The sequence below is a fragment of the Solanum verrucosum genome, unplaced genomic scaffold (genome assembly GCF_900185275.1).
Source record: "Solanum verrucosum unplaced genomic scaffold, falcon-dt-bn FXZP01000102.1, whole genome shotgun sequence".
NCBI lineage: Eukaryota > Viridiplantae > Streptophyta > Magnoliopsida > Solanales > Solanaceae > Solanum > Solanum verrucosum.
This window is the reverse complement of record NW_026019930.1, coordinates 3,017,512-3,029,945: the sequence shown is the minus strand read 5'-3', so window position 1 is coordinate 3,029,945 and position 12,434 is coordinate 3,017,512. Positions and strand designations below refer to the sequence as shown.

Here is a 12,434-nt window from a genome sequence, read left to right as displayed (position 1 = left end):
TTCCAACTATGCACAAGGAGAAATAGCCCAGAACCAAACTTCGAAATCGTCTTCGTTTACACAAACAACTTTCACGGTGCAAATCCAATATGATGAAAAGATACAGATGGGCTGGGCGTTCGGTTCGGTTTTCCAATTTTCGGTTTATGAGATTACACTGAGTGTTGTTGAACAAATTTACCTCCTATTCAACTTCTATCAGCACACTTTTCACACATATATGTGCTAGGAAAATTTTGCTTAGTGTTCTAACTTCTATCAGCAATTCAACATTAAGTAAACTTGCCATTTGCCAACGTCCAAGCCCCATATGAAGTGCCGACTCGTTCTCTGTTGTTGAACTGCCAAACAACCAACCGAAGACAGTACACACTACACAGGCAACAAGAGGCATCAAGCCATCAACAACACAACAACCAACACATAGAAAGACCAGAGTGAGGACGGAGGCGGAGTCTCAGTCAGACAGTCACTATGTCTACACTTGACAAGTGACGAGAACGGAGGACGGACGGAGGCAATGGACTATCGGACGAGTGTTGTGAGATGGGTCGATGAGAGTCATTGTTCTCTCGTCGAAATGTGAGTTGTGAGAGTGTAGTATTTAGGGATTTCAATTTTCAGTCATGGGAGTTTCAATTTAGGGATTCCGAATTGAGAATTGGGTAATTCATAAGTGTGGGAGCTACAGTGGGTCTCTCCCAAATGCCAAATTGTCCAAATTTTAATGGGCTATTGACATTGGATAGGTTGGGCTGTAAGTGTAGTATAGTGTTAATGTATTAAAATTCGGCTTTTCAGTTAAATCGAATTAATTTTGTTTAAAATCGAAAACCGAACCGAATAACTGAAATTTTAAAACTGAAAACCGAAACCGATCGATCAAACCAAAATTAACAAAATTTCAATTCGGTCGGTTTTTGCAGTTTAAACCGAAATATGCCCAGGCCTAGTCACTCACAGTTTGCTACTCTTGAACAATGATTCAAACACATTTTTAAAAAGGATTCTTGTGAATAGATATACTACTCTATGTATCATATCATATCACTCATTGAATAGAGCGCTTAGACAAGATAAAATAGATACGCAAGCATAAAAAGAACAACTACTTCTGCTAACAGAGTACAACTACAAATATGCTCCAAATAAAGGGATGATACTGGAAAACATATCAAGAATGGTAGCACATTTGCGATCCAAATCAAAGGGACAAGTCGTGGAGCCAGATTCCACCAAAGCACAAAGACAAGGTTCAACGTTTACTTTGTAGGTCATACACACAATTATAAGTTTCTTTTCTTCTTTGTATATTGATATGGAGAAACAAATATAAAAGTAAAGAAACTGCACAACTACCTTAGGAAGGATACCATAGAAGCTGATGATTCCAATTGGAAGGAAAAACATAAATATTACCAAGATGCACCAACAAATGATTTCATCATCCAACCACCATAGTGCACACCGTCACGTGGACCTTTCTGGCTCTTTACACCAATCATCAAGATTGCTAAAATAGTGAAAAAGAGAAAGTTCCCCAGGCAAACTTGCAGTACAACATCTGTTTCAAACTACTCCCTGCTTAGTGTTGTATGAAAGCTATTAATCCCTGCAATATAATTGATATGTAAAGCTATCTTGTACGAGTAAAAAAGCCAATCCCAATTAATGAAAAATTATTAGCCAAATCAAGGTCAAGGTACCGTATAATCATCTTGATTTGGCTTATAACAAATTAACAATGAGCTATGAAAAGATGTTCACAACCATTAACTCGGGATGCAACGGATAATTAGATACATACATAAAGTCAAGCACGCATCTTATTCTCTGACATAATGATTCTTTGTGCTAACAATATAACATCGTCAAGGTTTCACATTTTGTGAAGTCTAGCACATTTGAGTCTTTTTTTGGGTAACTGAAAAATATCGTGTTTACAGTTCCAAGCCGATCGATAATGAGCCTCCACTTCTACTTGGTTCATGACAAAATTTAAACTCGTGACATGTGCCTACCATACAACTTCCAATGCATTACTCTTGCTATTGAACCAAAGCCCTAGGGGTAAGTATTTCAGCTTTTCCAAAACTCATAATATTGAAGATTCCAACTACAGAGCCATTCGGAAGAGTGAGCCCAGAGAAGCAACAAAATAAAACAATGCATGGAAAATAATTTTCAATAAGCAACGCAAACCGAAAATATAAAGAATTAAAGGCAAATTAATAAGCCAAATCTAATCTAAAACTCTATACACTAAATCATCTACTATATAAGTAAACAGGCACCATAAACGAATATATGATCAATTAAAACTGAATAAATATTTATTTTACAATAAATACTATATCTAAACATATGGTTAATAATATATATCCCAACAACATGTCAAGCCTTTTCATCACTAAAATCCAACAAACATAACTGAAAATCTAACAAAAGCAACAAAGCAAGTAAAATAATAATCCACAAACTCAGGTTTTCCTTGTCATCAAAAAATAATAATCCATAAACAAGTGCAATCAAAAGAGATTTACCTGGGATTTTCTCCATGAGAAAAGCAGCTACCTCCCTAAGAATCCAGGACACAATGAGTGACGGAGCAAAAAGTCCATTGTATGCAATCCTAGCTGAACGCTGGCTTATCCCTGACACCACCGTCTGGCAAGAAGCTGCACACATCCTTAATTCAGTTCTTTATGCTTTTTCCGACTCACTTAATCGCACAAAATTGCAAACTCGAACCCTAAATTCCAAAAATGAAACCTTAAGCTCACTTTTTTCTCCCCTTCATCAATAAGAATAATCAAAAATTGAGAAAACTGTTGAAAAAATGATTAATCTATGAATTCAATTATTTAAAAAAAGGTCAGGAAAAATTAATTACGGTGACTAGAAGGGTGATTACCAAAAAAGGGAAGTTCTAGGCACTTCCCTCTGTGACAAAACTTGTCAGATGCATGCATACACAAGATTTTTTTTATTTTTTTTTGTAAATGCATACACAGGAATCAGGATAAGTTTCTTATTATTGTTATTTTTTGGGTTAAGAAAAATAACTAATACAACATATGTATATGATCGACCATATTAAACACTCTTCATATAATACTTATACTAAGCTACTATAATAATTTATGATAGGATACGGTACAGTAATTTTGGGGTTCAGTTTTTAAAATTATTATATCATTATCATATTAATTTAATTCACTATTTTGAAGTTTGGTTTTGATATTTTGTGATATGATAATTTGGTAATCATAATTAATTTGTTCAATATATCCTTGATCTATATATCCTTGATGAATAGAAATCTCGATTTGTTGCCTGCTCAAGTGTCGTATCTCCATTTGAAGCACATTGTTGATTAGGACATCTTTCTCTACCTCTGTTGAATTGTCCTCAGTTTCAACATATTTTCTCATTGGAATGTGAGTCATGTAAATTTGCAAAACACCATCGCATCTGATCACTAGGTCCAACGGTTAATAATCGAGTTGAGTCTGCTTTTGAGTTAGTACATTCAAATGTTTGGGGACCATATCCTATTGTTTCTAAAACTGGGTATAAATATTTTGTAACTTTTGTGGATGATTTTTCTCAAATGACTTGGATTTACTTTATGAAGAGTCCATCTGAAGTGTTTACTCACTTTACTGCCTTCTATGCGAAGTCAAAACTCAATTTAGTGCCTCAGTTAGGATTCTAAGGAGTGATAATGCTAAAGAATATATGTTAGAATTATTTCGGTCTTACATAAGAAAACACGGTATCCTTCATCAGTCTTCATGTGTTTTTGATACACCTTCTCAAAATGGAGTTGCTGAGAGGAAGAATATGTATATATTTGAGACAGCTCTGACACTTTTGTTCCAATTGAAAGTCCTCAAACAATTTTGGGCTGATGCAATCGCTACAACTTGTTTTCTGATCAACTGCATGCCGTCGACTATGTTGGCAGGTAATATGCCTTATAGTGTTCTTTTTCCAAACAAATCACTATTTCTGGTGGAATCTAAGGTGTTTGGAAGCACATGTTATGTTCGAGATATTCGACTATTTGTTACTAAATTGGATCTAAAGGCGTTAAAATGTGTTTTCTTGGTATATTCTCAACTTCAGAAAGGGTATCGGTGTTATTTTGTTGAGCTTGGTAAATACATAGTGTCAACTGATGTGGTATTTTCAAAGGCTACACCATTCTTCTATGCATCTCCCATTTCTACAAGTGAGGTGGAGGAAGATGAGTGGTTGATGTATCAGGTTACTCGTGCTGTAACAAAACAATCAGATGATGATGTTCTTCCATCTTCTAGTTCATTCATTGAGAATCAATCAACTATTATGCCTCAGAACCTGCTTCATTTGTTCCAACAAGATTGCTAATTGTTCAAGTTTACTCAAGGAGGAGAGGTAATGATGATACTTATCCTACATCAATTCATTCATCATTAGTTCATTCTCTACTTGATTCTTCAGAAAATCTTAACCTTCCTATTGCTTTTCGGAAAGGTACACGTCAGTGTAAATCCACATATTCAATTGCTAACTTTGTTTCTTATGACCACTTATCTCTTGCATCTAGTTGTTTGATTAGCTCTCTAGACTCTATCTTTATTCCTAAATTAGTGAAAGAAGCCTTGACCAATCCTGGATGGCGTGATGCAATGCTTGAAGAGATACATGCTCTTGATGAAAATCATACTTGGGATTTGGTGGATTTACCCAAAGAAAAAAAAGCAGTAAGATGCAAATGGGTTTTTACAGTCAAAGTCAATCATGATGGTTCTATTGCAAGACTTAAGGTTAGACTTATGGCTAAAGGCTATGCTTAGACTTATGCGGTAGATTATTTGGACATTTTCTCCCTCGTAGCTAAGCTCACCTCTGTTCGTTTGTTTATTTCCTTGGCTGTTTCTCAACATTGGCCTTTGCATCAACTGGATATCAAGAATGTTTTCCTTTATGGTGATCTCTATGAAGAGGTGTATATGGAGCAACCACCTGGGTTTGTTGTTCAGGGAGAGTATGGAAAAGTTTGTCACCTAAGAAAATCTATGTATGGTCTAAAGCAGAGTCCCCGTGCCTGGTTTGGAAAATTTATAGATGTAGTTCAAGAATTTAGGTTGAAGATGAGCAAGTATGATCACTCAGTCTTTTATAGGCAATCAATGACTAGTATTATTCTTCTAGTTGTCTATGTTGATGATATTGTTATTACAAGAGATGGTTGTACTGGAATATCTTCTCTCAAACAGTTTTTACATGCCAAGTTTCATACCAAAAACTTGCGACAACTAAAATACTTCTTGGGTGTAGAAGTAGCTAGAAGCAAGAAAGGGATTTTCTTATCTCAAAGAAAGTATGTACTTGACCTACTTGCAGAAACTGGTAAGTTGGGAGAAAAACCGTGTGGCACACCAATGGTTCCTAATGCACATCTTACTAAGGATGATGCGGACACTTTTGATGATCCAGAAAGATACAGAAAGTTGGTTGGGAAACTAAACTACCTTAGTGTGACTGGGTCAGGTATTGCCTATGCAGTCAGTATTGTTAGTCAATTCATGTGTGTACCAACTGTCAAACATTGGGCTGCCTTGGAACAAATTTTGTGTTATTTGAAAGGAGCCCCTAGCCTTGGCATATTGTATAGCGACCACAGACATACTCGTGTTGAATGCATTGCTGATGCAAATTAGGAGGATCAAGAATTGATAGAAGATTGACTACTAGCTATTGTGTCTTTGTTGGTGGAAATCTAGTATCTTGAAGGAGTAAGAAACAAAATGTTGTATCTCGATCTTGTGTAGAGTCTGAATATAGAGCTATGAAAGAAACAAAATTTTGTATCTCGATCTAGTGTAGAGTCCGAATATAGAGTTATGGCTCAGTCCACATGTGAAATACTATGGATACAACACATTTTAGTTGAGGTTGGTTTGAAATCCTTCTTTTCCAGACTTTAGTGCGATAATCAGGCTGCTCTACACATTGCCTCAAATCCAGTGTATCGTGAACGGACAAAACATACTGAGGTCGATTGTCACTTTATCCGTGAGAAGATTCAAGAGAACGTAATTTCTACTGGCTATGTGAAGACAAAAGAGCAATTGGGTGATATATTCACAAAGGTTCTAAATGGAACTCGGGTGGAATATCTTTGTAACATGATTAATATCTATGCTCCAACTCGAGGGGGAGTGTTACAAAATGTACATAGTCATATCTACTCATAATATTCATAGCATAATCATATTGTAGAGATCTTTAGGGATCTTAGAGATATTTAGGGATATTTTCTGATTTTATTTCCTTAGATAGATTAACGTGTACACCTACAAATAGCTCTTATTCTTGAAATAATAGAATAAGAAAATTGATTCATTGGCTCTGTACTTTGCAATATCCAACCCACAATTGCCCAAAACCGAGCTTTGAAATTGTCTCTCTATACAAAAACAATGTTTAGGTGCAAATACACTATGATGAAAAGATACAATTTGCTACTCTTTGAAGAATGATTCGAACACATTTTTAAAGAGGATTCTTATGAATGGATACACTACTCTATGTATCATATCGTAACACTCATTGAACAGAACGATTAGACCCGATAAACTAGTTACCCAAGCATAAAAAGAACAACTAATTCAGCCAATAGAGTTCAACTGCAAATATGCTCCAAATAAAGGATGATACGGGAACATATATCAAGAATGGTAGCATATTTATGATCCAAATCAAAGGGAGAAAATCGTGGAGCCGGATTCCACCATAGCACAAAGCACGAAGACAAAGTTCAAGGATTACTTTGTAGGTCATACACACACAATTATAAGGTTCTTTCTTCTTTCTGTATTGTTATGTAGACACAAATGTAGAAGTAAAGAAACTGCACAATTACCTTAGGAAGGATAATGCTTACCATAGTAGCTGATGATCCCATTTGGAAGGAAAAACATAAATATTACCAAAACGCACCAGCAAATAATTTTCATCATCTAACCACCATGGTGAACACCATCACATGGGTCTTTCTGGCTCTTTACACCAAACATCAAGATTGCCAAAATAGTGAAAAAGAGAAAGGTCCCCAAGCTAACTCGCAGTACAACATCTGTTTCAAACCACTTCCTGCTTGGTGTTGTGTGAAAGCTATTAATCCCTACAATAAAATTGATATGTAAATCTATCTTGAACAAGTAAAAATGTCTCTCTCCATTAAAGAAAAATTATTAGCCAAATCAAGGTCAAGGTTCCACACAATCATCTTGATTCAGTTAGCAAGAAAAACAATGAGCTATTAAAGATGTTCACAACCATTAACTCAGGCTGAAACAAATAATTAGCTACAAACATAAAGTCAAGCGCACCAAAACAGAGTTCTTATTCTCTGACATAATGATTGTTTGAACTAACAATATAGCATTGTCAAGGTTTCATATTTAGTAAAATCTAGCATATGTTAGTCTTTTTTTGGGTAGCCAAAAATACGTTATTTACAGTTCCAAGCCGATCGATAATGAGCATGCACCTTTACTTGGTTCACGATACAAAATTTAAACTCATGACATGATACCTCTTGCAATGCATTACTCTTGCTATTGAACCAAAGCCCTAGGGGTAAGTATTTCAAATTTTCCAAAACTCATAATATTGAAGATTCCAACTACAGAGCCATTCGGAAGAGTGAACCCAAAGAAGCAACAAAATAAAACAATGCATGAAAAATATTGTTCAATAAGCAAGGCAAACCGAAAATATAAGGAATTAAAAGTAAATTAATAAGCCAAATCTAATCAAGTACTAATAATGTAACTACAATAACATTTCAAAGTCATTCACTTGGCTGAAAGGGAAAACAGATAGAAACATAACTCAAGCACAAACGAAACATGTCAAGCCTTTTCATCACTAAAATCCAACAAACATAGCTGAAAATCTAACAAAAGCAAACCCAAATAGGCAGAGATAGCAACAAAGCAAGTAAAATAATAATCCATAAACAAGTGCAATCAAACGAGATTTACCTGGGATTTTCTCCATGAGAAAAGCAGCAACCTCCCTAAGAATCCAAGACACAATGAGTGAGAAAGCAAAAAGTCCACAGTATGCAATCCTAGCTGAACGCTGGCTTATCCCTGACACCACCAACCGGCAAGAAGCTGCCCACATCATTTATTTAGTACTTTATGCTTTTTCCGACTCAATTAATCGCATAAAATTGCAAACTCGAACCCTAAATTCCAAAAATGAAATCATAAGATCACTTTTTTCTCCCCTTCATCAATAAGAATAATCAAAATTTGCGAAAACTGTCGAAAAAACGATTAATCTATGAATTCAATTATTCAAAAAAAAGTCAGGATAAATTAATTACGGCGACGAGAAGGGTGATTACCAAAAAAGGGAAGTTCTCTGTGAATTAGCGAGCCGAGTGACAAAACTTGTTAGAATGCGTGCATACACAAGATTTTTTTTATTTTTATTTTTTGTAAATGCATACACAGAAATCAGGATAAGTTTTCTTATTATTGTTGTTTTTTGGGTTAAGAAAAACGAAAATTACAGAAATCCGACATTTTAATTTACTTATCACCATTATCCCCTATAAGTTTTACAAATCTCCAAAATTTCTCATTTTCGCGCATCAGATTAGTGTATCTCGCGCATCAGATTAATGTATCTCGCGCATCATATTAGTGTTTCTCGCGCATCAGATTAGTGTATCATGTATAAAATGTAATGTATCTTACTTAACGATTAATGTATCTCGTGCATATTAGCGCTTATATTATTGTATCCGTTTGAGGTATTTCTATAATTATAAACTTTTAAGGGATAGATTGTAATTTTGCCTTAAAAGTATGTGATTTCTGTAATTTGCCCTAAGAAAAATTAGAGCCGTCAATATGGGCTAGGCCCGTTGGGTTGGTCTGGCCTAACCTGTAATTTAATAGGGTTAGGTTACGATTTTTGGATCCCATTTAAGTAAAGGGTTTTTTTAGCTCGACCTGAATAAGTCTGCCGATTTGTGGGGCTTGAGAAATATGGATAGGACCGGCCCGTGGGCCAAATAAAAATTAATTAAAAAATAAAAATAAAATAGAGTATTAAAAATAACAAGAGTCTAAACTCAAATTTGTTTAAAGTTTGAAATATTACAATTTAAATATAAATTATGTTTATAAAATATGTACTACATAAAATAAAAATTCCCGAAAATTTCTAGGAATCACTACATAGGTCGTAGCCTATGAAATATTGTCATAGTTTTTATGTTTTATTATGATCATTGAAAAACAATTAGAGTAATATTTTTATTTAGCTATTTATGCTTTCACTTGAAATCAAACTTAATAAATATTATAAAGATAATTTTATTTGTGGATTTGATTAACAAGTAGTAACACTAACACTATGTAATATTATCTTGTCAATATTTTTAAATTATAATTTAATTTAAAAAATTATAAAAAAAATATACTTTTAAGAAAAGAGGGCTGGTCCGGCAAGCCTGTAGCCCACATACGTGTGGATTGGGCCGACCATTTTCTTGCCCACACTTTTAATGGGCTAACCCGGCCTGACACGTCAAATTTCAAAGGTTGTATGGGTTAGCCCGGACGGGGTGGACCCATATTGAGAACTCTAAGAAAAATAATTAATACAACATCTATCTACTACTACTTTTACTACTAATATATACGTGTCAATAAGCACACAACTGAGGGTCAACATGTCTGCTTCAGCTGTGTGCTTATTTTGATATTCAACTATTTGTCTTACTGTTTTAGGCTTGACATTTAAAGTGCAAGGTCTGGGGTTCAAACCTTGCCAACATCATTTTTTATTTCTGTTTTAATTTCAGTGACAAGGGTATTTTTGGTATTTACTAGCTTTTGCTCCTTAAAACTTTTATATGCCAGTGCTTTATAATTGTACCTTTGCTTCTTTAGACAATAAAAACCAGTCAACATCTCCATAATGACACTTATATCCATCAAAAAGTTGTACTCTTTAATTAATTTAAGTGGGGCCCACCAACTTTATCATGTCGACTGACCAATACTATTGTGTATTTCTTTATTTTGATTATCATGTCTCGCTATTTTTCGTTGATTACATATTTTAAAAATAAAAATAAAGTAGTACTATATATTAAAATAATTAACAATTTAGTATACTTAAAAATAGTAAAAACTACATAAAAAGTACTACATATTACAATAATTAACAATTATTTGACACTTTAAATTCTATCAATATCATATAAATTGGGATAAAAAGAGTAACATATAATATTTAAATATATTTAAAATAATATAAGTAATACTATACATTACAATAATTAACAACTTAAATATTTAAAAGTTATATAAAAAGTTTAATTGACTCTCTAAATTCTATTGGTACCACATAAAATGGATTAGATGATAAACATATATTGTTTGAAATTGACGAAAAAGAAACTATAAATTACAATAATTAACAAAAAAAATCGCTCGACTCCAAAAATCTATCAATTAATGCCACATAAATTGGGACAAGGAAAATAACATATATTATTTTAAAATTAAGTTTAAAATGTACTATAAAATACAATAATTAACAACTTGATATATTATAGAGACATATAAAAAATGATTAATTTTGAAATCCTACATGTGCCACATAAATCGAAACAAAGAGAGTAAAAAATATTATTTTTAAAATTGTGTAAAAAAAATAGGTACTATAAATCACAATAGCTAACAATTTAAAATATATTTAATATCATATAAAAATTTCAATAACTTCTCAAATTTCATAATATGACATAAATTAAAATAAAAAAATAATATATATTGGGCCCCGTGCTGGCACGGGGTCCTATATCTAGTATGTATATGACCGACCATATTAAACACTCTTAATATAATATTTATACTAAGCTACTATAATAATTTATGATAGGATACGGTACAGTAATTTTGGGGTTGAGATTTTAAAATTATTATATCATTATCATATTAATTTAATTCAGTATTTTAAAGTTTGGTTTTGATATTTTGCAATATGATAATTTGGTAATCATAATTAATTTGTTCAACTTCTTCGATTAATATATACTCGTATAATAGAGTTTTATGACTTGGACAATTCAAAAAAAAAAAGTCTCAATTAAATCATACTAACACATTACATATGTAGATATATAGATGCAAAAGAAAATACCAATAATTTCTTTTGTTAATCAATTACATTTAAGATACATTTCAATCAAAATAGATTATTAAAATTTCAATTTCTAAACATTTAGTTTATACTATATATATATATATATATATATAGTGTGTGTGTGTGTTATTTATGTAACTATATACTTCGGTATATATAGTATTTGATATTTCGGTATGTTATTCCTAAATATCAAATCAAATATTAAAAAAATTAAAATATATACCATATATCATACCAAATACTATAATATCAAAATTACGATATAAAAAAAAATTAGTATGATATATATAATAATTCAGTATATACTCATATCATGCTCACCCCTAAATTAACATATTATTTTTAATGAAATAGAATGTGAAATATATATATATATATATATAGCAAGGAAAAATAAATTACTTTGTTTCTTCTAATTTTATGTGATACTTTTTGTTTCCAAAATTCAATTTAGCTGAAATTTGAAGTTAAAATTTAGGCATAATATGGAAATATATTTTTTAACTTGGCCTTTAATGTCTTCTGATTTTGGGTGTGCATAAATACATACTTCGATTTGTATAAAGTTGAACAAGTAGATACAAATGTTCTATATGTCATCATAATACACATAGGACACCATATATGATGTCATATAGGTGTAATTGACAAGTAGGACGTCAAGTTATTGGATGTGTATGTCAATTTGTTCAACTTTATATAAGTTTAAGTATTTATTTGTGCATATCTAATATTGAAGAACATAAATGTCGGAATAAGGCCAAATTAACGCCTAAACTTCTATTAGATTAACTCAATATTTAAAATTAATATGAAAAGTGTCCCGTAATATAACCTCCCTCCACTTTTAATTGTCATGTTGCGTTTTTCGAAAGTTAATTTGATTAATTTTCAATGTTAAATTAGATTATATTAATTCAATATTTTAAATCAAAAAATTTAGATATTCAAAAACTATACGAAAAGTATTATAAATTGTAATTTTTTTTGCATATCAATATGATAAAAAAAATATACCATAAAATGTTAAAGTTTTTAAAATTTGACTCTAAAAAGAAAACTATGACAATTAAAAATGGATGGAAGAAGTATGAAGTATTTAAGGACAAAAATATAGTACTCCCTCCATCTACTTTTAATTGTCATGGTTTTCATTATTAGAGTCAAACGATAAAAATTTTAACTATCATTTTGCCATG

At 32.2% G+C, this 12,434-nt stretch overlaps 1 protein-coding gene across 1 annotated transcript in view; it reads right to left on the bottom strand.

The window, feature by feature from the left end:
• The window catches only part of LOC125828680 (uncharacterized), a 111,758-nt gene that overhangs the window by 24,481 nt on the left and 74,843 nt on the right, over nucleotides 1-12,434 (bottom strand). The gene's annotated exons all lie outside the window — the stretch shown is intronic.